The sequence below is a fragment of the Phaenicophaeus curvirostris genome, chromosome 7, assembly GCF_032191515.1.
Source record: "Phaenicophaeus curvirostris isolate KB17595 chromosome 7, BPBGC_Pcur_1.0, whole genome shotgun sequence".
Taxonomy (NCBI): domain Eukaryota; kingdom Metazoa; phylum Chordata; class Aves; order Cuculiformes; family Cuculidae; genus Phaenicophaeus; species Phaenicophaeus curvirostris.
This window is the reverse complement of record NC_091398.1, coordinates 8,195,736-8,223,002: the sequence shown is the minus strand read 5'-3', so window position 1 is coordinate 8,223,002 and position 27,267 is coordinate 8,195,736. Positions and strand designations below refer to the sequence as shown.

General features: G+C 39.2%; 1 protein-coding gene and 1 long non-coding RNA gene across 3 annotated transcripts in view; one reads left to right on the top strand and one right to left on the bottom strand.

Moving 5' to 3' along the window:
- Positions 1–10,363: 10,363 nt before the first annotated feature.
- Positions 10,364–27,267, top strand: part of SLC39A10 (solute carrier family 39 member 10) — a 58,760-nt gene continuing 41,856 nt past the window's right edge. Inside the window, exon 1 of the mRNA XM_069860723.1 lies at positions 10,364–10,383. The gene's annotated coding sequence lies outside the window, so the exon portion shown is untranslated. The remainder of the gene's footprint in view (positions 10,384–27,267) is intronic.
- Positions 16,992–27,229, bottom strand: LOC138722489 (uncharacterized). 2 transcript variants are annotated; one of them, XR_011337714.1, is made up of 3 exons: positions 26,999–27,229; positions 20,767–20,837; positions 16,992–17,095 (listed from the first exon to the last, which is right to left on the bottom strand). It is a non-coding gene; the product is annotated as an uncharacterized lncRNA (long non-coding RNA). The 2 variants fall into 2 exon arrangements; XR_011337713.1 differs by having other exon boundaries at positions 27,088–27,229.

Here is a 27,267-nt window from a genome sequence, read left to right as displayed (position 1 = left end):
TGTTTGGGGTTTGTGTGCTTTGTTGTCGTTGTAAGTATTAAAATGCCCCATAACATTTGGTTGGTTTTTCACAGGTAATGTTTTATTGAGAAAACTTAAGAGATCCAATAGCTTAGAAAAGCAAAATGCCCAGCATGTAATTAGAATTGCTATTAGAATTGCTTGTATCTGTACAACAAAGTGGGAAACTCAAAGGGGCTAGTTTTTAAATTAACCACCTGAGCCATGTGATCTAGCAAAGCTTCCAAAGAATGAAAAGTATGCTTAATCTGGTAACAACTTGTTTGATCGCTTACTACTAAAGGAACATAATCGGTGTCGGTTTCTCAAGAGTTTCACTCTCAAATCCACTTAAGTTTATTCTCAATAACCTGGAAAAAAAAAATCTCACCATTCTAAAACATAAATTTAAGGCTGAGATTTTTTGAGAGCACAGTAAAGCCCAGGTTCCCAATGCCTACTGAATTCTAGTAGAAACAACAGACTTTCACAAGAGGGACAACCCAATGTGTTGTTTTCCAGCAGTTTCATTTAAAGACACATTTGATTTTGCTGTGGCTGTAACTGTCGTTACAGAAAGCTCTGATGTTTAAAATAGATCTCAACAGTGTAGTTATTCTCAGAATTGCATCTTTCTGCCACCTTGATGTTCCTCTTCTCCCCTACCCTGCCGTCTGCTGCAACCTCTGGAAAGAGCCAGAAGGATATAGGCAAAGGACTGGCATCTCCAGCCTGCAGGCCATCTCCATGCAAGTGAGCATAATTCAGCTCTTGTCAAGCTCTAGGGAACTTAGCAGGGAGCAATCATACAGACACACTTCTTGTGCTGTACCACACTTCTATCTAGTGCCGCTGAGGTTTGGGGCAGGGGGGCTGGATTTCTTGCCATATGAGAAACTTGCAGCCAGTATGTGAGTTCTCATCCATAGAATCATAGCATTACCAGGTTGGAAGAGACCCACCGGATCATCAAGTCCAACCATTCCTATCAAACACTAAACCATGCCCCTTAGCACCTCATCCACCCATGCCTTAAACACCTCCAGGGAAGGTGACTCCACCACCTCCCTCGGAAGCCTGTTCCAGTGCCCAATGACCCTTTCTGTGAAAAATTTTTTCCTAATGTCCAGCCTAAACCTCCCCTGGTGGAGCTTGAGGCCATTCCCTCTTGTTCTGTCCCCTGTCACTTGGGAGAAGAGGCCAGCTCCCTCCTCTCCACAACCTCCTTCCAGGTAGTTATAGAGAGCAATGAGGTCTCCCCTCAGCCTCCTCTTCTCCAGGTGAAAGGGCCCCAGCTCCCTCAGCCGCTCCTCATAAGGCCTGTTCTCCAGCCCCTTCACCAGCTTTGTTGCTCTTCTCTGGACTCGCTCCAGAGCCTCAACATCCTTCTTGTGGTGAGGGGCCCAGAACTGAACACAGGATTCGAGGAGCGGTCTCACCAGTGCCGAGTACAGAGGGAGAATAACCTCCCTGGACCTGCTGGTCATGCCATTTCTGATCCAAGCCAAGATGCCATTGGCCTTCTTGGTCACCTGGGCCACTGCTGGCTCATGGTCAGTCACTGTCAAACAACATCCCCAGGTCCCTCTCCTCCAGGCAGCTTTCTAGACAGACTTCTCCTGGTCTGTAGCACTGCATAGGGTTGTTGTGCCCCAAGTGCAGGACCCGGCACTTGGCCTTGTTAAACCTCATGCCATTGGACTCTGCCCAGTGGTCCAGCCTGTTCAGATCCCTACTGCAATGCATCCTGCAGAGAATAGATAACTGTGGTTAGTCAGTGTTTGAATACCTCATTCATGTCACAAGGTAACTAAAGAATTGGGGAAGAGAGGAAAGTTTCCATTATATTCTTCACCCAGTCTCTATTTCAGAAGTTACTGTGTATTGTAACTGCTAGTTGCTGTGAATGTTGGTCCCTTCCACATTATAATTTATTCTGTCAGTGAAGGGATCTCATTATTAATTATTCTGTGGTAGAGTATTTTGGGGTTTGATTTTCTTTTTTTTCCCCCTTAGTGCTGCTGGCTTGCTTTCAGTTTGATTTATGGCCTGTACTTAGCTGCATATTTTTCAGTAGCTTTAAATGGACCAATAGTTAGCATCATAATTCAAAGTTTTCCACCCTTTGCTCTCCTGCTCGTTTCTACCAAAAGAGTTCATGTGAATATCATTTGATAATTATGTATCGTGTAAAGGTGATAATATAATCACGCAGTTTCTTCTAGGATCTTAATTGAAAGTAGATTTATCCTTCATAATTTTGGAGTGGTGGTTGTTTGGAGGGTTTGAGTTGGGGTTTCTCTGTTTGTTTTGCTTTTAATGATCCTGCTAATCTGTTGTTAAATCCAGATGATGTTGGCACATGTTTGAATGTTAGTGAAGCCATTTCTTTGTTTTTATTTTATTTCCTTTCAGTTCAACATCACTAAAAGCTTGTAGTTTCACTAATTATGATCAAAAGACTACAAAACCTTTTAAACCCTTTCCTGCTACAGGGCCTGACGTATGATATGCTGCCATTGTAATAGCAGGATGTCTTTTTTTTTTTCATTTGAGGAGAAAGGGCAGTGTTCCATGCTAGTTCAACCCTCTCCCACATACACTCATTTTTCATTTTGTATGCTAGTAAAGGTCAACAGGAATCTGAAATATGATTTGTTGTCAAATAACAGTAAAAAAGACTAAGTTCCTGGGTTTTTGCATCTACACTAGCATACAGCCTCATTTTAGCTTCTTGTGCATCCTCCTCACGCTCGGCTATTAAAACATTTGACATGAAGATTTTGTTGTCTTCATTCTGGAGGTAGAGTTTAAACTCCAGCTCTCTGCAGAAATATGGGTAATGCCACAAGTTTGCCTTCATAAAAATAACACAGCAAGAGATCCCTTTGAATAGTACATTCCTGGTTGAAAGGAGATGATAGAGCTATTGGTTTTTTCACATAACTCTTTGTGAATAGTAATAACTACAGCTAGATTACAGCAACCAGCATTAGGATGTGGCCCTAGACAGGGCTGACTTCTTTTATAACAGATCCTTCAGTGGCTCAGAAAATGTAGCAAGGAGTGGTGGGCGCAATAATTTTCCTACATCTTTGACTGTGTGAGATAAAAGTTGCATTTCACTTCTTTCTTGCACACTGTGACCACATCTGCAAAATGATGAGGGGAGAGGAGGAGAGAATTGTCTTCATTGTCCACATGTTCTTCATCAGTACTGTCTTATGCTGTAACCTCTCTCCTCCCTCGCATCTGTTCTCAATTTATAGGATCATTACCAATAAACATTGACGTGGAGAGTGAACATAATACCTCTGTATCTTTAGATCTCTAGTTTGATCCACCTCACAGGTGACTGCCTGTGTGATAAATGATGCCTAGTTCTATGCAGAGCACTTGTCTTCAGCCTATCATTTGGGGCGACTTGTTTTGAATGGTAAAGCTTCTTACATATCAAAAGAAATCAAACGAACATGTGTGAGCATTTGCTTGTGGCTATCACTTGACTGTGTGCTCTCTCGCAAACACATGCAGACTATATTACATCAGTTTTTATGTTTAAACATGTTACCTAAAATTCTCAGTTAACACTGGTCATGAGCTGCAGAGTTCTGATCCCTAGCTAAGATTACAAAGCTCACAGCTGAAGAGTTGCTTAGATTTTGTGTGGTTCCATCTCAACCAAGTCCATCCTAATAGTAATGTTCTGCCTTTTTTTCTGCTGCCACTCCCCCAAAGCATTTAAAATAGTTGTTTACCTTGGGGCTTGGGAGGGAAGCAGTCTTTCCAGCCAAACTGCTGTGCTAGCCTTTAATCAGTTGTGAGGAGGAGCCAAAGTTAAAACTTTTACTTTTTTCCTAGATTGATGACTTCCTGGCTTTCCTTCATTCTTTGTTTCTTCCTTATAATCCCAAATTTGTTCTTGTGGATTCACTGAGCACCAAAGGTACAAAAGGCTTTTGAGGGTCATGCAGCAAAGACTTTTCAAATTAGAAGTTAAAGAGAATAGCAAAGACTAATCAGGAGTCCAGCTGTTGGACCAGTCTGCTTTTATCAAAATATTTCTAGTTTATTTGTAGTGGAGAAGTCTAAAGCATACAAACTGAACAATATTTTTAAAGGCCTGAAGGATTTTCTTTCTTTGAATTTTTTTCCAAAATTGCCTTTCCCAAAAGCACAGGATAACACACCATGCTCTCTATCCCCTACATCCAGTCACAACCAAAAACAATGAGTAGCAGCTACTATGTCTAGTCTTACAGAGCTGTATTTGCCCAATTACGCTGCCTTCAGTTCTGATACAAGCCCTAGGCTCTTTGCAGATTATTCCAGTACATAATGTTGACAAGTCCTCAAATCATCACACTGCCTCATATTAAACAAGAGGCTTTCACTGATTTAGGGTCATTGATTGCTTTGTCCTGAATCTCTCTTTCATAGACTGGACCCTTTTCTAACTCAAAGTTGGAAAGTATACTCCTGTAGAGAAGGGCAAGATGAGCTAACACACAATGCCACGAAATCTAGTGGTTTCTGCTAACTTCTTAGGAACATATGTGGTTTGCAGTGACTGCTTTTTAGTTTAGCTAATTAAAGAGATGACAAACAATATAATGCTTCAACTGCGTGTGTACGTATGTATATAGGTGTCAATTTTAAAGACAGAAGAGAGTCTAGAAAATTCTTCAACTATACAATCTTTTTAACTAGGCTTCACAAACTACTTTCCCTTTGGCCTTGGGCCCAGCATAACCATATTATGATCTCTTGCCATGAAACTGTGTCTCTGACGGTTTAATTCTTCTGTTAATGACTAAATAAAGTTTCTGGTGAAGTGTTAAGCACAGAAGAATGGGTGACCTTCAAACAAATCACTTTTCAATACCTGAGAACCTGGCTGGGAACTGTGCTGGTAGCGTGCAGAGCTGAGCATTGTACCACAAGCACTCCCTCTTATCTCGCACCTCATGTCATTCTGAGTCCCTCTCTGATTGGTGTTGCTGCAGTGAAGTATCTCTGGCTTATTCTTCGTGAGAACAAAGGCTTCACAACCTAGTTGCAAAGCAGATTGCTTCTTGCAGCTTTTCAAAGCGGTTTGCCAGGTGGTACTTTTCTTGTCAAAAGGGAGGCTAAGCCCAGCTCTTAGGTTCCTGTTGACTTTCAGACTCACTCGGAACTGGATGAAGCTGAATGTCCTCTGAGTCCTGAGGAAAGCAGAAGGATCATCTTTGGTTATGAAACATTTATTGTCTACCATTACCTGTCAGCTTCTCCTTGGTAAACCAGGTAAATGGCTGCAAATTGAGGGGAATGCCAAACAGGAAAACAAACATTTCCACATTCATGTGAGCTGTCTTCTTGGTCACAAAAGCCCAAATTCCAAACTATTAGCATCAAAAGATCATGCTAAGATTGTTACTTTCCACACAGGAGTGAACTAGGCTTTGCATTACTGTGGGGAAATGTCTGGTCTGGAAAGAGAAGCAAAAGATATTGTCAGTATTAACCACACAATTCAGAAACACCAATTCCTCCAAACCACCAATTATTTTACATGCTAGCAACCTTCTCTACCAAAACATTAACTTTTACGGGGGCAGGTACTGTTAGTCAGCTCAAATCAGAGAGCTGCTGGATGAGAGGAGGTGGACATGGCTTATACGGCCTCCTCCTCTCCTTGAGAATCTGCTGAAGCACCAGATTTCAGTGTGGCTTTTTTGCTGCTACCAGGCACCACAACTCTGCTTTGACTGCACCATATGAAATGAATTACTCTGTTCCCTTCCTTCAATGCTAATTAGCCAAACTCATATGCAACGCTGCTGTGTGAAGCAGCTCCAGGTATAAGCTCTGTGGAGATCACTTTGTGCTCAGAAAATAGTCCAGATTTTAATCACACTGTGTAGGTGAGTTAAGGCCACTGTGTTCCTAATTTAGGTGATAAATATGAGCCACTGTTAGTCACCTTGATGGCAGATGATTCTAACAGCTTGTGATCTTACTGAACCTCAGTACTTCTGCTGGTGGGTGTCCCAGTGAAAAACCAGGGAACACTTAGAATTTTGGGAACCTTCCCCACTGGGATTCCTGGTTGTGGAATGCAGAGGTATTGCAAAAGGTGCATTTGATAGATAGCATATTAAATATCATATGCATACCCTGCAGCACGACGTTCTTTCCAATAAAACAGGCACTAACGAAAACAGATTACACAGGAGTATTCAACAACCCAAAGTGGATTTTGGCAGGAAGAACACCACAAACAGTAACACGCCCCCTCTTGCTAAAATTAAAAAAAAAAAAAAACACCAAGAAGAAAGAAAAGAAAAAAAAAATAAGAAAAAGACACTGAATTGTTAATGACCACATATAATCAAAACTTTGATCTTGATTCCAAGAAAAGACACCTCAAGCCATTAGCTGATGTCTCAAAAGCAGGCACAGGCATTGGTTTAATAATGGCACAGACTAAGCTTAATGATACTGTCATAGCCACCTACATTTTTTAGATAAGAGATTTGTTTTTATTGATAATGAAAGACTTCTAAAGTTTTTAAATACATTCTATAAAACAGATGATAAACAACTGTCCTTCAAGAAAGGACATTTCATGGTAGTAAGAGGCAGCATGTTTAAATTAGAGTTCTCAGCCCAATTTGGCACTGACTTTAAATAATGCCTGTAAAACTGAAGTCACAGAATTTGTACTATGAGTACAAAACTTAGCAAATGATAAACAGAAGGCCATTGGTCTTAGTGAGTATTTAGCAGTCTATAAATAAGCTTGGAAGTACTTGTGTGTTCCTCATGGAAGTCTTATCTAAAAAGTGAGACCATATGTCAGAAGCTGAAGAAAATGAAATCAAATAAACCTTAATACTTAGTGGTATGTCTGCAAAACAGCTGCTGCCGCTAGAAATGAGGAGAGCGGGGGTGAGAACAAGGATCCCTTGAAAGAAATTTGCTCAAACTCCAGAGGTGGAAAGAACTAGCTTGTGCACAAGTTAGGACTTCACTGAGGAAAACAAATCAGTGAAGAACAGAGAATGGCGGAGTGGAGGGATGAAGGGAAAGGGCAGAGGGGCTCATGAACAACACATCACGATCTAGAAGGTAGCACAGGCTGATAACTTCTCCCATGTCAGCTACTAACAATAAAAGAGCTGACAGGGTGTGTTTGTGTGTTAGTGGGGAAAAAAGGCAGGTATTACTATATTCAAAGACCATGATCCTGTTCAAGTTAATGAAAGCTGAGTGGCTCAAACAGCACCTGAAAGTTTAAATGAAATTGTAGCTATATTTAAGATCTCCTACCAGATCGTATAATTACATGATTAACCAACTACTTCTTGCAGTCCAAAACTTGCATAGAAAAGCTTTTCAACGGGGTTTTATTTATTCTGTTCACACCAAATACATTTTCTACAGTCAAATATGTTGTGGAGTTTTGGGTAGGGATTTTGTCTATGTATTTTGGTGTATGGGGAGGGTTAAATCTTTCCTAAGAAAATGTAAGATCAAGCTCTAGGCATTATGAATTATTTTTTTCATCCTTCTTTGTTTTGGTCATAGGACTTGTCCTACTGAATTTTACAAGATACATGCTGTGTTCCTGCTGACTTATTCCCTTTGGGGAAAAAATGATCAGCATGTGTCCTCAGGCTTCTTGCCTTTAGGATGCATCTTGAGTAACTAATTGCAGGTTTCTTTCAGCCATTTCTCCCCTTGCTTCCTAAGAAAATCTCAGATGATTATGCCAAAATTTGCTTTCAAATAAGGAAGTTAATGGATAGCTCTTTTTAAAATTTTTTTTTGGGGGGGTGGTGTACCTTTTACGATGTGTTCTAAATGTTTCAAATTGGATATTCATGAAAATAAATTAATTCTCTTGTTATTTCTTATTGGAGAGAAAAAAAGGTGAAACTGGGGTTTCTCTGGCCATCCTTTGGACAGCTAAAAATTACTTCCAGGGCTCTAGTTTCAGCGTATGCGTGTTTTTGTTAAACAGCTCCTACAGAACTCATCAGCTGGCAAATGCAAGGTGAATTAACAGGGGAACTGAATGACAAGGAAGGTAAAGATTCAACAGAAGCAAATTGAGGCATTGAAATTACTGGGGTTATAGTAAAAAGTAAAGTGCTACTTCAGAATTCAGGCCATAAGTAATAGGTTTGACGTTGAAAAGGGTTCTTTGCATAGCTGTCACTTTACTTCCTAAGCTTTTTGAAATACATTTACATCTTAAATCTAGCTTCTGTTATATTTCACGAAAAGGGTTGTATTCAAGGGAGATCTAAAGTATAAAATCAGGTCACTGCTGCTGCTACTTATGCAAGAGGCAGCTCAGGTGTTTCTTGGCTATAATCCACTCCTATTACATAGTGGTGTTCTCCCTAACTGCTCTGGCTATTTTAGGTGTATCATGAACAGAAGATGTGTCTACTTTTATTTCCCCTGCACTTATGTATCTTCTGTTTCTTTCTATATCTATTCATTGGTTGTATCTCCTTGTTTTAAATTTATCTGCATTAAAATGTGTCATTCATTACCTCAAGGGCTCTACATAAATTAGTCTCCTGCATCCAGCAGTTTTATTCTTTCTGGTAACTGCATCACCTAGAAATAAAATTATTTTTGTGTATAGCAGATACTTGAATTTCTATCCCTTAACTACTTCTTAGTTCAATCAGTAATTTTTGCAGTTAGATTTTGTTGAAGTCCCATGAATCTGACAGAATAATTGCAGTCAGAACATTCTCCTTCCTAATCTGAGGAACTTAGAAATTGGAAAAGCCACGTGGTGTGTATGTGTAAGAAAGAAAAGGTTTCTGACCCTTTTCTTAAAAGGGCTCCAAGACCTATTTAGACAGAAAATACAGATTCACAAATGTGAGCTGTAGCAGCCTTTCCCTGTAGTAAAAGTACAGCACCCAGTAAGAAGTTCACATATAAATGTGAATTTCTAGTGAACTCTTTGGTATTGTTTTCTGTTCTAGGAGTTTACTTGACAGTAAAACTTTATGTAGTCCTCCTAACTACTCTGTAATCATAAATATTCTTTTACTTCTAAAAGTACTAAAATATTCTGCAGGTAGATATGCTCAAATTAATTTTTCACATAACTTAAAACTTATCAAACATAATATAATTTCTTGTAATAACATCAGATATTCACAGCAAAACATTAACTTATATGGAGAATGCATTGGTGCAAAACTGAAAGGTAAATTTGATTATCTAAATTAGCTCTTGGTAATTAATGCTGATCTGTAATCTCTGCCTAATAGACATGCAATAATCCTTCCCAAAGCAGTTGTACCAGATTTCTAGAACTTTATCCAACTAGGGAACCAAATACTGCTATTATTTGACTCTCTAATTGTATGATTAAAAAACTCCAAAGCCCACTGCTGCTCCTGGAAGGAGCTGGATAGGCAAGTGTCTCATACACAGTACTGAAACCTGCCTGCATGGAGGAACTTCCTTTCCTATGTTCCTCTCTCCTGACTACCAGAATATGTCCCCTTCTGCCAGCTGCAGCATCTGCTCCTCCAGACTGACCTGCTGCCCAGTGGGTGCACAGCCTTCCACTACCTGCAGCTGCTTTGACACCTGTACAGGCGAGAAGGACTGTTTATTCATGGTGTGAAGAAAGTGCTTCTTGGTGCTTCACCAGTAGTGGCTTCTGAGGATAATGCTTTTCAGGTAAGCATATAACCCTATCCAAGCTGAACAATTAAATATTTCGCACTCAAATATGGTTTTGAAATGGGCAAGACTTTAATTTGTTTCAGTTACCTGTACAAATATTCTAACCCAGGGATTAGTTGCCCTAGTTTGAATAAAGTGTATGTTTAACACAGCAAAACACATGCCCCTAAACTTAGCTTGCAATGCTGAACCAATTTCTTAAGACAGATAGATGTTCAACATGGTTTTGGTATCTTAAATATATGCAGCTGACACTTGAAGCTTAAAATACTAATTTTATTTAGTTAGATGTTCTATTTAGTTAATCTTATTTCTGTAGTGCAGAAATCACTTCACAATTACATAACCATGTCCTCGGCACACTTCGGTGTCTTTTGTTGTTTGTAAATCATCTCAAGGGAATCCACAAAGCAACTACTGGCAGTCAGGAATTTTAAGTAGTTTTCATGACAAGCATTTTTCCGAAAGTGCCCTGTTTCATGGCCAGTTCCTGGTATCAGGCTCATGTGATAAACATCCTCCCATGTGTTTCGACCCTCCTGGTCCATAAAATGCTACCCCAGTAATCTTCTGTGGCACTGCTGTGGACAAGACGCTTAGAGAATGCTTTACATACATTAGAGTAAATTCTCCAGTTGTGAAGACAGAGTCCAGTCATCTCCAGGATAGCCTGTAAGTGTAATAGGATGTTTCATTTATTTCTGTTATCCTATTGAGCAGAGAGTATATTATCAGACAAAAAGTGGTGAAATATAACAACCAAATATAATAAACTTGTAGATAATTGTTAAGAAAGTTGCAGAGCAAGAATTTGAGTCTGCTCCCATTTCCCTAACTTTAAGTCTTTAGATATAAACCTGAGGGCAGAATTTGGTTACTTTATTAAACCAGGAGTTTACAGGAAGTCGATGCACTTTTCCTGTTCCACAGACTGTTTATGAAACATCAGGGGGAAAAAAGAGAAAAGTATTCCTTCAGAAGCTATAAACCTGGAATTTAGGATTGTATTTTTAGGTTAAAATTTGTTGTGGGTATAAAATACACTTCCAGGAAGTTGATTCACAAGAGGAATCATGATATCAGATGTAATAATATCCATCTCATGTATTCATTCAGAAATGTTGCAAGCTTTGCAACTTCTTCACATTGGAGGTTTGGGTGTTAAACTCTAAACAAGGTGAAGGTAATAGGAAAGCCTGTTGCACACTAAATTCACTCTGCAGCTTGATAAATAGCTTCTTGTTGAGCTATTAGTGTGATTTGTTTCCTTTGTAAAATAGGCACTTCGATCAGCAAAGACCTGATGGATGATTATGAAAAAATGGAGTAGACGCACACAGAATAAGTGCAGAATATAGCTGAATCAGGATTAGATATGCTAAGCAGTAATGAAAGAGAGAAACATGCTGTTAAGTGTGATCATCACTGATCTTTACCTAAGTATTCTTCTACCATTCATGTATAGAATTTTAATAGCATACACTCAGAAGCAGCTCAAAAAAAAAAAAACCACAACATAATTTCCTCCTGAACTGTTCTTTAGAGTTGTTTTAGATATTAAACAGACAAGTAGTAATGTGGAATGGCAAAGCAGAAGATAACTTAGCTGTCCAAATGGATTCGCCAAAATCTGTATTTAATAAAGATTATGGCAAATTTATTACATTCTTATCAGGCAGTGCATGTTGTGTTGTGTGCTTATAACTTATTTTTGAATATAAAAAAAACCTTTATAACTGAAAATTTAACTCAAAAGTGATGAATCATCAGTAACTAGAGTCAAGCAAAGGTTAGAGTTGCTGCCTCAAGTTAGAGATCAAATCTAGGGGTGCCCCCTAAAAACAATTTTTGGAGGGAAATTGTTTGGAGTGCAGAAGGAGTAGTCTTCCCAAACCTATTTTACAAAATGCTGCAGGTTTTTTATTTCAGATTACATCTTATCTTGGATAAACTGCAAGGAAACTGAGTTATGCAATTCTATCAAATAAGACTGGCAGGTTACATATGCATGTAAAATATCAGGTTTCATGATAAACTGTGAAAGAAGCATCAGCCTCAGTCCTTAATTGCTTGACAGCAGGTAAAAAATTTAGGGTTCTGGAGCACTATTAGCATATTCTGTTTACTGTCTAGGCAGGTGATGATTGCTTCTGGGTAGGCTTAAGGGAAATGAACATTTTGAAAGCATAAAGGGGTGCTCACTGGCAAAGAGGGAGGAATTCTGAAGTTACCTGGGACATAATGAATGTTAAGAAATCCTTCTCAGCAGGGTGGAATGAGGAGGTGGCCTTGAATCTTAATAAACCCCCAAGAAGGGTGTTGGTAGCAAAAAAAAAAAAAAGGAAAAATTCCCAAAGCAAAGCTCCCTATATCTCTCAGGACATAACTATGCAAACAGACTAAACCTATGAATATTCGTGTTAGATTCTTAATAAGGGAAGAAAGTTCTGGTCTTGCAATAAGTAGTTTTTCTATATCTCCTTCTCATTGCTGTCCTCTATTTGTAAATGCTTTGTATGTAACTTAGTTATCTATTTCTGTATGCAGTCTTCCTACTTGTTCTTAAATAATCTGGATTTTAATGACTTCAAGACCTCTAACGTCAAGGTATTCCACCCTTTACAGGCAAAATAAACTTTAAGCTGGGATGCTGGACCACTTTCACAGCGTACCTTCCTTACTCCCCTCCAACATTTCTCTAAGGCATCCAAAGCATAACCAACCTTCATTAAGGTATACAGGCTACTGTAGAGATGACAATTCAGAGCTCTGGGTCAAAGAAACATCTTTGACATAATTAGCCAAGAAGCTCCTTGTTATATATTAACATAGTGGGGCCTATGCAGCTAGTAATACTTAATGTTAGCCATCACTGAATTTTAGCACCTTTCTGCTCAGTATGTCAGCTGCTATGAAAGATACTCCACAACATGCATTGTATACATTGAGTATACATTCACTTAGGCATGGAAGCATTCACTACATATATTCTTTTTGAGAATCTAGTCCTAGGTGATGTAGAGGCTTTCAAAAGTATTATCACCTTGCTTAGATTGTGCCCGCTTAAATCTTTTTACATATTTACTTCTATATGATGAGCATACAGGCTCCCAACCAAAACTGGTCACTAATATTGTAGCAGTTCTACTTACAATACCACCAATACAGATTAATCAACAATATCCACTTTGAAAGTTATGTCTTTTGGCAGCTTTCAGGGGACACCGGGGCAAAGTCAATCAAAGAGAGGGTTAGGGCTTTCTTCTTTTCCTGAATTGACACTATACAAATTAAATCTTAATCAAAATGTGTCCTGATAAATTTTAAAGAGTGTCTCATCTGTTAAAACTTCCCTTTAAGGCTTCAAGTACTACTTAGTCTTTCATTCTATCAAACTGGTTCTTTTAAGGTCATTGCACTTCTTCAGTCAACAAAACTTCCCCATGACTCTTCCCATGATCACTTTTGCTGTCTCTTTCTCAGTTCTCTTTTTTTTTTTCCTTTTCATCCCACGTTTGTATTTGAAAAACATATTCCTATTCATCCAGTTTATATCCTCTTATTTTTTTCCGGAATATCCATTGCAAATATCCGTTACCTTTACAATATCTTAGTTGGTCTAACAGAAGACTCATGTTTTTAGTATTTCCGATTATCTTTTCCCTACCACCATCATTTGCTCTATTCTCTTCGTGGTTCGCTCTAACTTATTCTTTTAAGCTTCAACGTAGACACTAGTATGTTATTCCAGGTGCAGCTGTGTTAAACAAAGTACTGGCCATTAAATTATTTTAAAGTAATAGACATGAGTTGTACTCCTTTCTTCTAAAGAAAATTAGACTTTATTGGCAAGGAGACAGTGGAACTGACTGTCAGAAATTCTACATTGCATTTCCAGTTGTGTATCTGTCCTGCTATGTAATTTACTGGGATTTTCTTGTGCTTCTAATTCCAACCTCCAAGCCTATGTATTGCAATGCTTGTCTTAACTCTTACAAGAGTACTTTATCTGCATTCATTTACAATTCTTGTTCCTCAGACCAGTAGAAATGAAAACACTAATTCAGTAACTTTGAAGCAGCAAGTGCACTTTTAGTTTTATGGAGGAAATCTAGTCAAAATCAGACAGTATTTTTTTTTAAATTAAAGGTAGATATATTAAATGGCTTCTAGTTTTTGCCTCTCTTTTCACTGGTTTTAAGTCTTTACTGCCTCTGCATAGGACTGTAGCAACATCAGAAATGACAACACGTTGTTGTTCTTTTTTGTCATTATTTATAATGCAGTAAGTATTAAATTGAAATGTCAAGTGAATGTTCATTGTCCAGAACAAAGTCATCTACACAGTATTGGAAGCTAGCATTGTAAGGTATTTTTCCTTTTGTTCCTGTTAGTCAAGGCTCTGTTTTTCCATTCCAGTTAGGGTGAAAAGACAATATCTCTGAGGTTTATGCTGATTCAAGGGCCTGTCTGCCCAAAGCTGACTTCAAGAGGAAGATTTGAGTCAGTGTGCCTTCCTCTTCTTGTCTGGGGATAAGAGGCCTGTATGGAAACTGTCATACTTCAGGGTAACTGTCTGCTTGTATAGCATGTCTGTGAGGACAGTATTGCAAGGGCAGGCTTTGCTATGATATACAAGAACTGTGACATGTGTAGGGGAACATCAGTCTTTCCACATGTAAGCTGCAATAGGATGCCTGTTCAATGGATGCCACAGATGTCCAGGCAAAAACCAGTCACGGATGAAAGAGCTTGTGCTGTTGCATGGATCTGCGGTAACCGCACGTAAGAAGGAGTTTTGAATTCTGCCACTAAGAACGGGACCAATATACCAAACAAGGTTCTATCTAGAAGTAGAAGACTCTCCTGGGAAGCGTAAAAGCATTATATGCCTGGTTGTTTCACACTGGTAGATCTTCCAGGGGATCTCCATGTATGTAATGCATGGATATAAAGAATGTTAGAAATGCAGCTCAAGGTGTCCGAAGCCACAACTCCTGCCATCTTTACAACATGTATGGTAGCAGCTTTATTCACCTGCCATCCTTGCCAATTCCAGTTAGATTATTCCTTCACCTGATCTACAGAAGTGGTCCCCAAAACAGCAAAGGAAAAACTTCTACAAAGCGGCAAAACAAGAACTCAGTCTTAAATTTCAGTTTTTAACTAAATCTCCTCAGGACAGAAATAGAAAGGTTTTTCTTGACACAGGATTGTCATTGTGAGTAAACTGGACTTAATAACTATAGGCTAATAATGCGAACATAAGCCAATGAAGGCAGAGAAAAGAGGCAATGTATTAAGGCAGAGAGTGCTTAGTTTCTTGAATATCTATGCTGCATACTCTCCTGCAACAACTTCTGGCAGTTGAAAGCAATGAAACATCTTGCTGCTTACAGTGAAATTAACTCAGAAATCTTCTGTGATAGCTCAAAGAAACTAAAAGCTAAAACAATTTTCCTTAGGGGGCGAAAGGAAAGGGAGCCTTTCTTCATGTGCACAGATCTCTATGGGAAAGAAACCAAGCTATGCTATTTAATGATAGCTATGGATTACTGCTTAATTGTAGATGTTGTTTTTATCTTTCATATTCTCCTCTTCCATTAAGAAAACTCTCTATTGAAACTTGAGAAACAAAACTAACTTTGAATTTTAATCCAGAGTCTATTGAAGTGGATTATGCATCAGTTATTCAGTACACTGATTTTCTCACAGAGCCACATAATTCTTGGCAGTAGTATATCTATACTTCTCTGCACGCTAAAGAGGGCTAAACGCTACTTTCAAATAGAGAAAGAAAAAAATATCACCTTGGTTCATACTGAATTTGGTGTGTACGAAGCATTTCATAAAAGGTTGGTTATGTTATGGTATCCCACACCTGGCAAATAGAAAGATTTTTTTTTTTTTTTTAATCTGTATGCAATGTTCCTAAAGAAATAACATGGCTTTCAAACACCTGGCTTCTAGCACCTAGCACTTCTCCAGAAATGGCAGAACCCTGGAAATGCTTGAAAGCCTCATGGCAGGAAACAGACACTCCCTCATCCACATCCACACTGGCTTCATGTCCTGCCACGTTCTGCCTCCTGTAACAAACGCTCTTGTCCTAATTTGGCGTACGGTCATGACCACATTTTTAAGTAATGATTGTGACATGCAAAGGACATGATTCAGCAAGACCCTAAAGCATGTGCCTCACTCATAGTACATTTACATTCCCATTGATTTGGAAGGAACTACTCAGCAACTGAGTCAAGGTAAATATTTGCCTTTGTAAAGCTGGCAACATGTTTTAAACTCTTGAACTGGAGCCTGATAAAGGGTAAATCCTGTGTTCCTTTATAAGCTTGTTTTATCACTTTCAGAGAAAAGACTAAATCAAGCAGACTTCCTTTAGGTTCACTAGGTGACTACTGGCAATGATTGCTTCATGGTAATAGAAACCACATAATCTTTTTTCCACATTCTCCTGGAACTCCACCAACCAGGAGCACAATGGGGGGTGGAGGGAGGAAAGTCCTACATCCCATTGTCTCCACAGGACTCACTGTTCCCTACTGAACATCAGTGTCTATTTTTCCAATGGCTTACAGATTTATCATATGGGAAGAATCTTTCTGCCAAAGATAATGTATATGTTTTGAGTATATGTATAAAGAAGAAAATCGTGTCACTCGCATACAGCTACCTTGTTCTTTAAGCACTTCAGTAATCATTCCTACATTGTAGTTCATGGTTGCTTTGAAGTATTTAAGATTAAATTGTACTTATCTTCACACATCTCAACAAACTAATATTGCTACAGGTACCTCAAATTACATACTTTTTTTTTCTTTTTGAAAGATCAGTGTTAAAAGTTCTCTTTTTTTTTTTTTTTTGTGTGGGAGGTTCCTAGTGTCTGGTTTTGCACCTCCTAGAATGTAAAAGTGAAACTAAAGGAAAACATATTTTGCCTCCTCTATGAACTTACATTAACAATGTGCTTTTTTCCAAAAACAAAAGAGAGTTTCATAGTATTATAGAATGGTTTGGGTTGGGAGACCCTTAAATGTCATGAAGTCCAGCCCCTCTGCACTGAGCTGGGACACCATCAACCCAATCAGGTTGCTCAGAGCCCTGTCCAATCTGACCTTGATTGTCTCCTAGTATGGGGCATCTACCACCTCTCCAGGCAACCTGAGAGTTTTAAGACCACAAAACTACTATTGATAAGCTTTAATCCCCTGAAAATAAAGTCAGGCTAAAGCAAACAAAGTGTATTGAGGAGAAGCTGTTTTTATTGGGACATTAACTTCAGCAGCACCGCAAAAGGCTGTTGCAGTGTGTGTCACTATGCAAGCATCAAACTGGAAAGCGTTCTCAAGCTGCTTCTTCCTGTGTGCTGTTGAAGGAAAAGTGTTTTAAAACTTGATTCTGTGACAATTATTCCTAATCAGTACCTCAGGAACAGAATACATGTATATTCTATGTCCTGTACATTGCCAGGGCATGACTGAGAGAGATGCTACATAATAACAGTCAGTATTTAGACTTCAAAGGCCTGCTATGAAAAGAGTGACAAGGCAGTGAAGAGAGGCGATAGCTTCAGTTTTACAGTTGAGCCCTTATCAGCAATGGATTTGGTTTTCTTATTGACTCCTCTGTACTTGCCACTATTCAGTTAGGATTCCACCTTTGGAAATGCTGTCACAGAGGACCGAAGAACCTAAGTACAATGTTTCCTGACCTTCCCTCAAATGGCAATTTGGTAATGTTATGATAGCAACACGATTTTTCTTCTTGGAGGAGAGACAAAAAAGTCAAAGAGGGAAGGCTACTTCGGAGGAGGAAATCTATTTTAGAGCATCTCCTAGACTGGATATGTGGACTTTGTTAGTATTCCAAAGCAGTGGTCTGTTGTGAACACGACTGTCCTTATCTTACACACACTTCACCACCAGAAACAGATGCTAACAGATGCTGATCAGGATATGTTAGCATGAAAACTGACTCTCTGTCTTCTGCCCTTCAGAAGATCATAAACTTTTGAGATGAATCCTGGTTTTGTTCTGTTTTACAGTGTAACACAAGTGGCATTTAAAAAAAAAAATTAAATGGAAAAAGTTGAACTAATTTTGATCTACCCCACCCTCCACTACAAAAATCATTTTTCTCTGTATTAAGATTTTGGATTATGATTAAAACTTTCAGAAATAACCTCTGAAAAACAGACTTACGCCGCTTTGCTCCACACTGCACACATCTCTGAGTTCAATAGTTAAAAGTTTTGTGAAGCAAGTTGAAGTGCCCTTCTGTGAATATAGCAGCTCTGGTTTTAGAACTAGAGCCCTACAATAATATTGCTTTTATTAGTTCAAGGTTCAATTTCAATATAATAATAGTGAAAAAAACCAGTCTTGTTCAAACAGCTCCTTAAAAATACAGTACTTTAAATATGGAACTGCACAGAGAGCAACTATTCCTGTTCAGGGAAGTGACTAGAGGCCGTGCAGTCCCTCCCTCCTGTAAATGAGGAAGAGAAAGGGCAAAATGATGAGAATCAGACACTGCTGTTCTGAATGATGAAGTTGGCACGAAAAGTTTTCTAAGTGGATTGATCTCTTCTGCAATGGGTGTGTGCTGCTCTCAGGATGAGGGGAGGGCATAGCTGGCAGTTCATTTTCTGATTCACTGTTTAGAAGCTGCATCATTAAGCCTGGTTTTGTCTAAATGATGACTGTGGTACTGTTGGTATCTCCTGAGATAACGGGGCCAAAATTTGTATACCTTTATTTTAGGGTAAGAAGCATAGATTACATTAAAACCAAAGCCCCCTTGGAAGAACAGCAATGAATTCTTGTCATTCTGATGCTGTAAATTTGATACATCCTGTAATATAAATAATGTTATCCTGCAATCACACTGTCCAAACTAAGCATATTTCAGCCATTTGAGATAAACTTAAGTAAAACTCCATGAGCTCATTTTGGAATGAGAATTGCCCAGAATCTTGCCTCTGCTTCATGTGGGAATTTGTCAATAAGCCAGCCCAGCCCAGGTACGTGGGAGCTGCAGAGTCTCTTTCCATGTTACCTGGTTTGCCTAAAATATTTTTATTCCAAGCTTCCTTGGAAATTACTAATAAGTATTCATTCTAGTTTTAGCTTCTATTTAGTTTTAAGAAACAATGTCTTAAAGATCCTGCATACAATTTCCTTCTTTTCACTATATATATATATTGATTTGCCAAAGGATATTATGTCGTGCTTCAGAAACTTATTCTCAGAATTTTAGTGAACTAGAAATCTAACAGATCACAGGCTTTCGAACTGCAGACTTCACTTGCAATTAATCCAGTGGATTTCTCATATATTTAACAATTAGAAAAGTAATTCTGAAAATGTGAATTAAATTACAGTGTTTACCCGGTTACAAAGACTTACATTAAACTATCTGCATAAAATGGAGAAAGATGATTCTCTGAAGTAAGTACTGCTCAAAATAAGGCTATGACTCAAAACAATCATGTTGACGTACTACGTTTAAGTAACTACATAAGTGGTCTGAGCCAAAAGCCGCTCACTTCAAAATACAAACAGGATGAAGTACCTTCATGGGTGGTTTTTTTTCCTTCTAAGAAATAGCTGAGAAACCTCAGCAGTAACTTCTACTGAAAAACTATTCAGAAGTTATATACATATAAACATTCTTCACGTATTTAGAGAAAACCACCTGTTGGAAGAAGTTCCACAAGGAGACACATTTCTTGTGAGACACCACTGTGATTAAATGGAAAAATAAATATCTGTTCACTCCTGAGACTTGAATTTTGCTTCTACCTCTCCAAAAGGCTGTATGCTTGTAGAGCATTTTGGTATAGATTCAATGATGTTAACCTGTTATAAACAACAGCTTTCGCTGTTCAACATTTCATTTTTAACATCCTTGGAATGCACGGCTTTATCAAATAAAAGTATAAAATCAAACTTGTAGACTATTATTAGAAAGGTCCACAACATCTTCATTACAGTTATTGTAGAGGCTCATCTGAGTTCATGCTTTGTGTATATGGGAATCAATTTTTAGTTATATTTATATAGTGAGAGGTAAGGGATAAGAGAAGGGAAGGTTATCCAAGAAGAGCATAAAGACACAAATAGCGTGAGTGAAATCAAGCATATTCAAGCATAACTTTTGTCTTATTTTTATTACCAATATCAGTGTTGACAAAGCTGGCATTAAGTTTCTCTCAGACTGGTTTGCTTCCCCCTGCTTTGCTTTGTCAGCAAAGGCGCATGACCACATCCCCTCCTCCACAAGCAGTCTCATTAGTCCCATGCTCACTTGAGGAAATGCTTCAAAACTTCTCTTCCTTTTCCAGATGATAATGGGATTTATTCATCACTCTGTTACACTACCCTGCTACTGCTAGAGCTTGGTCTCTGTGGAGTTACTATTGGTTTACAGCAACAGACATCAAGTGAGGATACTAACTCATGCAGCTTTGAAAAAGCAATTAAAAAGGGCCTCCCCATTTTTCCACCTCTCTTCCCACATCCTAGCAGTGCAACATCCATGTGGCCCATCTCTCCACATATTTTCACTGGTATTCACCTATGATTTTCACATTTCTTGTCATTTTGACCACGTTCTATGTATCCCTATGCTTCATCTTTTTGTGTATCAGCTGAAGGTTTCTCTCTTCTTTGTAGCTGTTTATGGTTAAATTCACAGTCCTACTTCTGTTATTAAAACAGAATTATAAATTATGGGGAAAGAAACCCAACAACTTCAGTACATGCCAACATTTCAAAGCCAAGTTCAAATACTTTTAACACCGATGGCAACATCCTACTGCTCCCTGTAATTCTCACTTAACGTAATTATCAGGCATAGAAGGATAAACGCAGCCAAGTTTGATCTAACTTGTTCCCTAAACTTTGGGGCAGTCATCAATAATTTTTGTTTAGAGAGCTTTCCTGATGATTTAGTTTTTGCTACTGGTACAGTTGATTTAAAGAAAAACAATCAAAACACCCACTTCATGATATGTTTCATTCCAGCAAACAATACCTTTGTTTTTCTTGTCAGCACATGTTCTTTCCTCCTGTCTTCTCCATAAGGGTCCCTTTGAGGCTTTGGATCTGTGATAAAGAAGGGATGAGGCTGTACAACATCCCTGCCCATTCAGTCAAGATTAAGTTACTACAGCATGTTCATGATAGCTCATATTGGCTTCCCTTTCCACTGCTGAAATTCCATAGACCACCAGTTCCTCCTGACAGTTTTAAAGCAGGCAGCCAGTTACTTAAGGATGTCTTCACTTCCTGCTTCTGCCTGCCAATAATGGAGGGATTGCAGGAGTTTAAATTCGTCATTTCCACTTCCACGTGCAACAGAGGTGAAAGAAATGGGGAACTTCACCCCAGCTCCTACTAAAATCTAGCTTTAGAAGAGCTACGCTCATATTCCTCAGCTAAGACTAGGTCATATATAAACACTGCCAATTACCAAACTACTGGTTAGAAATAGACAGGGACTGATGTAAAAGATACTGACCTTCATTTTCTTACTTTACTAAACTCATTGATTCTTTCAAATAATCTTAGGGACAGTGTAATTAATTTTTTCCATTCTGTTTGAGCAGAGGGTGTAAAACAAATTCCTCAGCATGTAAAGAGGTTAAATTAAAGTCAATATTCCTTCTTTGGTGTGGTGGGTCAGTTTTGGAACCAATCCAGTTTGTTTTCGTAAATGTAAGCCTTTGGAAGAATTTTCAGTTTACCCCACCCAGCCAGCTAACACAGCTTTGTTTAATGTTTTGAATCCTGCCTGGTTCCAGCAGAGAATATCCCATATCTATTGATACAGAACTCTTCAATGGATATGACCCTAAGTTCTTTCTGCTCAGCCATCTCACCCCAGTTATGTGCTGAAGAAAGCAGTTAACTGGCCTTTCCCTCTCAGCATGATATTTTTACTGTGTTGTCCTAAAAAAGAAAAAACCTCAGAACCCTATGAGATATGTGGATTAATCCAAAACCTATGTTCTCTTTGCTTGTTCTAAGAAGTGAAAGGTTGAAGAGGAAAGGCCCTGAGAGAGCAGTATAAATTATGCACATGAAAAATATGCAATACAGCATAGAGTCTGGGTCATACCCTTTGGTAAGAAGATGAGATCTTTCTGCAACCAGTGCATACAGGTGGTTGCAGCAGGCAGGAAGGAAGGGGGAAAAATAAATAAACCCAAGTCTGCAAGACAGTAAGGAGGCTGTGACACACTGTCCTTGTTTCCTCATATCTTTCATTATGAATCTTATCGCATCACTGCTACCAGCAAATCCCATTTGTCTCAGATCTTACGGAAGGGCTTTTGGCTGCTTTAGACAGTAGGACTAGCAAGTTGTGCTTAAAACAAATAATAATAAAGCAAAGCAAAGCTCATTTAATAAAATAAAGTTTGCCCAGCAAGAGTTTTCCTGTGGATAAACTATACCAGCTTTTGCTAGGTTTGCAAGATTAACCAAAGGTCTACAAGTCACACTGCCTTTTTTTCTATGTTGCAGAAAAAAAAAGCTCTGTGTGAAACAAATACTTCAGTTGTTCCTGCAGCATCAAGCCCTTCTGCTTATGTCCTTTGATGTTTGTGTAACCTTCAGAGCCAATGAAAAAGGCTTTCATTTTTTTTCACTAAAAATGTCAGTTTGTGTTTAAAAACAAAACCAAAAAGCCTAGCCCTTTCCTACGAAGAAGCAAGCTCAAAAACTTCTGAAACAAAGACCTTTAAAACTTGTTTGGGCAAGTTTAAAAAAATCATGAGCTTCTGTTTAAGTTAATTTCCTGTCACTATTTACACTAGTACCATACTTAAAATTATGCAGGCTGTGTCATTGACATAAATATTTTTGCTCCAAAACCCATGCATATGCCCATGCACGTATATATACTGTCCAAATTGGGGGGGGGGGGGGGTACATGTAATTGTAAGAGAAGATGGGCAAGAATGGTTTTCAAAAACAAACAAAACAAAAACCCACAAAGAAAGCTCAGATGGATTTCCCTTTTTATCCCATCTGATGAGTAAAGAAGCTTTCAAATTATACTTCCAGTTGGTAAAAAACTAGCTAGATCTACTTTGAATTATCATTGGAATTCATACAGTTGAAACCAATTAGAACTAACTAAACAAATCTGCCAAGCAGAGGCTTAAACAAGATCACCCAGTTTAGCAGGAATGTGGAAAAAGCATATATAGACTCTACTAAAAGTATCATTTTTAAATACAGCCTTGGAATTAAATAAACTTGAGCTTTAAATCCACTGCAAACAAGCCATATAGTCCTGAGGCAGTAAAATCCCCTAGAGGACATCACTGTCTATTTCCAAGCATGAGCTTTAATCACAGAATCACTATTTATTTGTAGTGATACTTAAGCTTACCCTGATGCTTAAACACCTTCACTTACATCCTCGCCATAAGCAAAGTTTTTGCTGCTCAGCACCTCAACTCAGTGCCCTCTTACACAGTTTGGGAATGAGCTGGTATCAAACCACCACACCAGACAGTGAAGGTATAGGAAAATCTGTAAAACTAATAGTGTGTGGTTATCTAGTGAGTACAATGGCAAATTCAAAGCAGAAGAGACAACTGTCATATTTTGAGCTCTGGATTGGAAAATTATGTAAGGAGCAAAGAAAATGTCATCTTTATGATTTCCTGACATTCCACTTCAGCAGTTCTTGTGAATGTACTTCTGAGCAAAGTCTTCTGTAGCAAAGCTCTTCCACTCTTAAGGAATTTGGTAAGATCTCCCTGTTTGGCTAGTTCGCATCAACAATAGCTGGGCCCAGTCAGCCATTCATGACCTCCCTGAGGTTAATTCTGCCACTTGCAATCTCCATTAATCTCTTTAGCTGGTGAATAATACTTGTTGGCTGTCATCAAATAAGAAATGGCATTTCTGACTTTGATTCAGTCTCCTACAATGAATGAAAGGCAAGGACAGGAGCTAGAAAAATGTTTTAAAGAACAGAAAAGAAAACGTACACCACAAACCCAGCTATGCTGGCATTCAAACTTCCCTAAATTCTGATTAAATCTTTGGACAAGACGGTTTCAAATCAAGGAGGAAGTTGATGGTCAAGCCATCATCTCGGCTTCTTCTTGAAACATCACTCTTTTGAAATTAAGAAAATTAACTTGGGCGCTTTGACCAAAAAAGCTGAATTTGCCAGAGGCTATTGCTTTAGAGAATAAATTAATAGCAAGGAAAAACTTGTTTCTAAGCAAATTATTCTGGCGTACAGCTATATCTTAACCTTCTATCCCTCACACATAAATGGGTTATTATAAGAAAGGACAGGAAGATAGATCAGCATATGACATCTGTAAAAATGTCCAATCTAACACATCTTTAGGCCTCCATCTCACGCCTGAAGCATGACACAAGATCCTGTCCCTTCCTTTACCATCTTCTAGGTGAACATTGCTAGTTGACCTAAACTAGTGTCTGCTGACCAAAAGCATCAGGTCCACTGGCTACTGGAAAAAGGTCACAGCACTGTTCTGGAACTGGAGATGTGCCTCTAGGCAGGATCCCATCTTGAGACAAGCCCTGTTTGAAGCCATAATCTGCTTTTGCAGTATTATACCCCAAGACCTTCTTTGAGAAGATATAAGAGGTCTGACAGAAAAAAAAAAAAAAAACAAAAACCTACTGTGCCTGTAACTCCTTCTATTTAACAAATTCAGGAACTCAACTATGATCACTTTCAAAATAATTCTGTTCTGAGTTGACACACAGCTGCATACAATGCTGCCAATGTTCAAAGCAAATCCGCAGATCATTTTCTGAAAGGCTGTTGAGGATCTCTGCTGTTTTTTATTTCATATCTTCTACCAACAAAAAGATTCCTTTGAACACAGGCTTGATCTTTGGGATCTCTTCACCCTAAGTCTTAGCCAGTAACTGAAAAGTTTCCATTGCACATTTCTTCATTTTCACAAGAAACTGAGTGATCAAGATGAGCCTTGATTCACTGTGACAGGCTAGAACGTGTTCGATAACCATCTCTTATTCTCTCCCCTCCCCCTCTTGGTTCCTGAGCTATAGGGTTAATCTCAGGTGTTCTGTGTTGGACCTTGTCTTCTCTTCCTGCAGCCCAATGTATGAGAGTACACCATGCAGTGATACTCAAATGTAAGTGCCCTGTAAGAGAGGAGAGAAGACAGTTGTGTTCTAAAACCATAGTAATGTAGCATTCTGCTTTGAAGCTTGAAAAAATAATCTGGATTTCTTGAGTGCATTTGTTAATCTCAAGCCATCGGCACTTTTGCACTGCTGGCTACCCTGCTCTGTGGTACCAGTTTCCCTGCAGCACAGAAAATTGCTCCATGTGGTTTATGGGGAATCGCACTTCTCAGTTGTGTGCTTTTCATAGTAATGCCGGATCTAATAGTTTGTGATCTGGGTGTCAGAATCTGAGGTATAGAAACTTGCACTTTCTTTTCTCCAAGTATAGATGAGCGGACAATTCTTGTAGTAAAATGTGGGATTAAAACTAAACAGAAGTAAGCTAATACCATGTACAATTATAGGGAAAATATTCTAGATACAAAAAAATCTTTCAATGTATCAAGAGAAAGCCATCAGCTGACTCAATGGGGAGGTTATAGCCTAGCTTAAAATAAAAACGAGACCCTCATTTCTCAATGAAGAAAGGACACTCTTACATCACAGTCCTGGTAGGCCTGGTCCCTTCTGGCTTTAAAATACACAAATACACGTTAAAGTGTGCAGCAGCTGGAGAGGAGGACTTCTCCTGCATAGAGAAGCCCCTAACATAGAGATTTTTTAATTTGTATACTTTAGTTGCGTGAATTTCTGAAAAGGATCTATGCAGCATCAATACCTCCACAATAAGACAAGGTTGCCTTCAGAAAAGCTTCCTTACCCACCTCCTAAAGTTTCAAAGTTTTCTAAATACAGCAAAACTACTACAAAATCAATCAATCAGTCCCAAATTTTTAAAGGACTTTTCTGTATTAAGCATCTTAATTTCAATTTATCAATTGAAGTGCTCTTACTTGATTTTGGGGGGAGGTGTGTTGAGATTTCTATACTATTTGAATTTTACTTGAGAAAACTAACAAACCCCATTAGCCCTATTTTATTACTGTGTTCAGTAATAAAGTTCAGTCTTCTGAAGGAAGAAGACATAAAACTACATTTCTTACATTCTTTGCACTCACTTGTTTTCTTCCCAACCAAACAGCAGCACAAATCAGTCACGCCTAGTGATCAACACTGGGTATTGAGGTAGGTGTCTAATGACAGAGGTCAAAATCAGATGTGTATCTAATTTGTCGTACAAAAATTGTGACAGTTAAAAAACCTGCTTTGAGGCAGAAATCATCCAAATAGTAAAAGTGATCTGGTGCAACAGTTCGGTACAGGACCTTTTAAGAGTTGCTAAAACTTGACCCGAGCAGAGGTTGTCAAATTTTTGCGCTAATGTGGTTTGTATTTTCGTGATTGATTCAGTAACATATTTGGGGGAAAAAATGAGGGTGGGAATGTAGATGTTACTTTTTACCCCTCAAAATAAATACTAAGGAGGGAAAAGCTGTTGTAGGACACCTGAAATTAGAAAGCCCAGGACATGAAAATGATTAGGGGGAGGGAAGGACTAATTGGAAAAACTAAGCCAATATTCACCATCAAATACCAAAAGATTGATGTAGCATAACACACAAAGCTGACACAGTCTTAGGTCCAGAACCACTTGATAGTTCTACATGCCTTTATCAGATTATGTTGGTCGGTGGAAGTGATTCTACCCTTCTCCTCTCTCATGACACCCCTCCTGGAGTCCTGTGTCCAGTTCTGGAATCCCTAACGTAAGAATAGAATGGCTAGGGTTGGAAGGGACCTTAAAGATCAGCTGGTTCCAACCCCCCTGCCCTGGGCAGTGATACCTCCCACCAGACCAGGCTGCCCAAGGCCCCATCCAGCCTGGCCTTGAACACCTCCAGGGATGGGGCAGCCACAGCTTCCCTGGGCGACCTGTGCCAGTGCCTCGTCGCCCTTCGCGTGAAGAACTTCTTCCTAGTGCCTAATATAAATCTTCCATCTTCCAATTTAAAGCCATCCCCCCTCATCCTCTCACTCCATGTCCTTGTAAAAAGTCCTTCCCCAGCTTTCCTGGAGCCCCCTCAGGTACTGGACGCTGCTCTGAGGTCTTCCCTAAGCTTTCCTTCTCTCCAGGTTTAACACCCGCCTCGTCCCCCCCAGCCCCTGCTCACGGCGGAGGCTCCGGCCCTCGCATCCCCCCGCAGCCCTGCGGAGGGGGATTCTGCAGCTGTCGCCGCGGTGAGGGGGCCGCGTTTATCACCTCGATAAACAGCTTCATCTTTCACTTCGTGAGCGAAGCCCGACAGGGTTTTCTGTAGTTAAAACAACAGGGGTAGGAAGGCCGACCCTTGTCCGCCACGCTCCTTTTATCCCCGGGACTCTCCAGCCTGGCTGCTCCCGGCCCGCCCGCTTGAGTGATGAGCGCAAGCCGCGGCGGGCG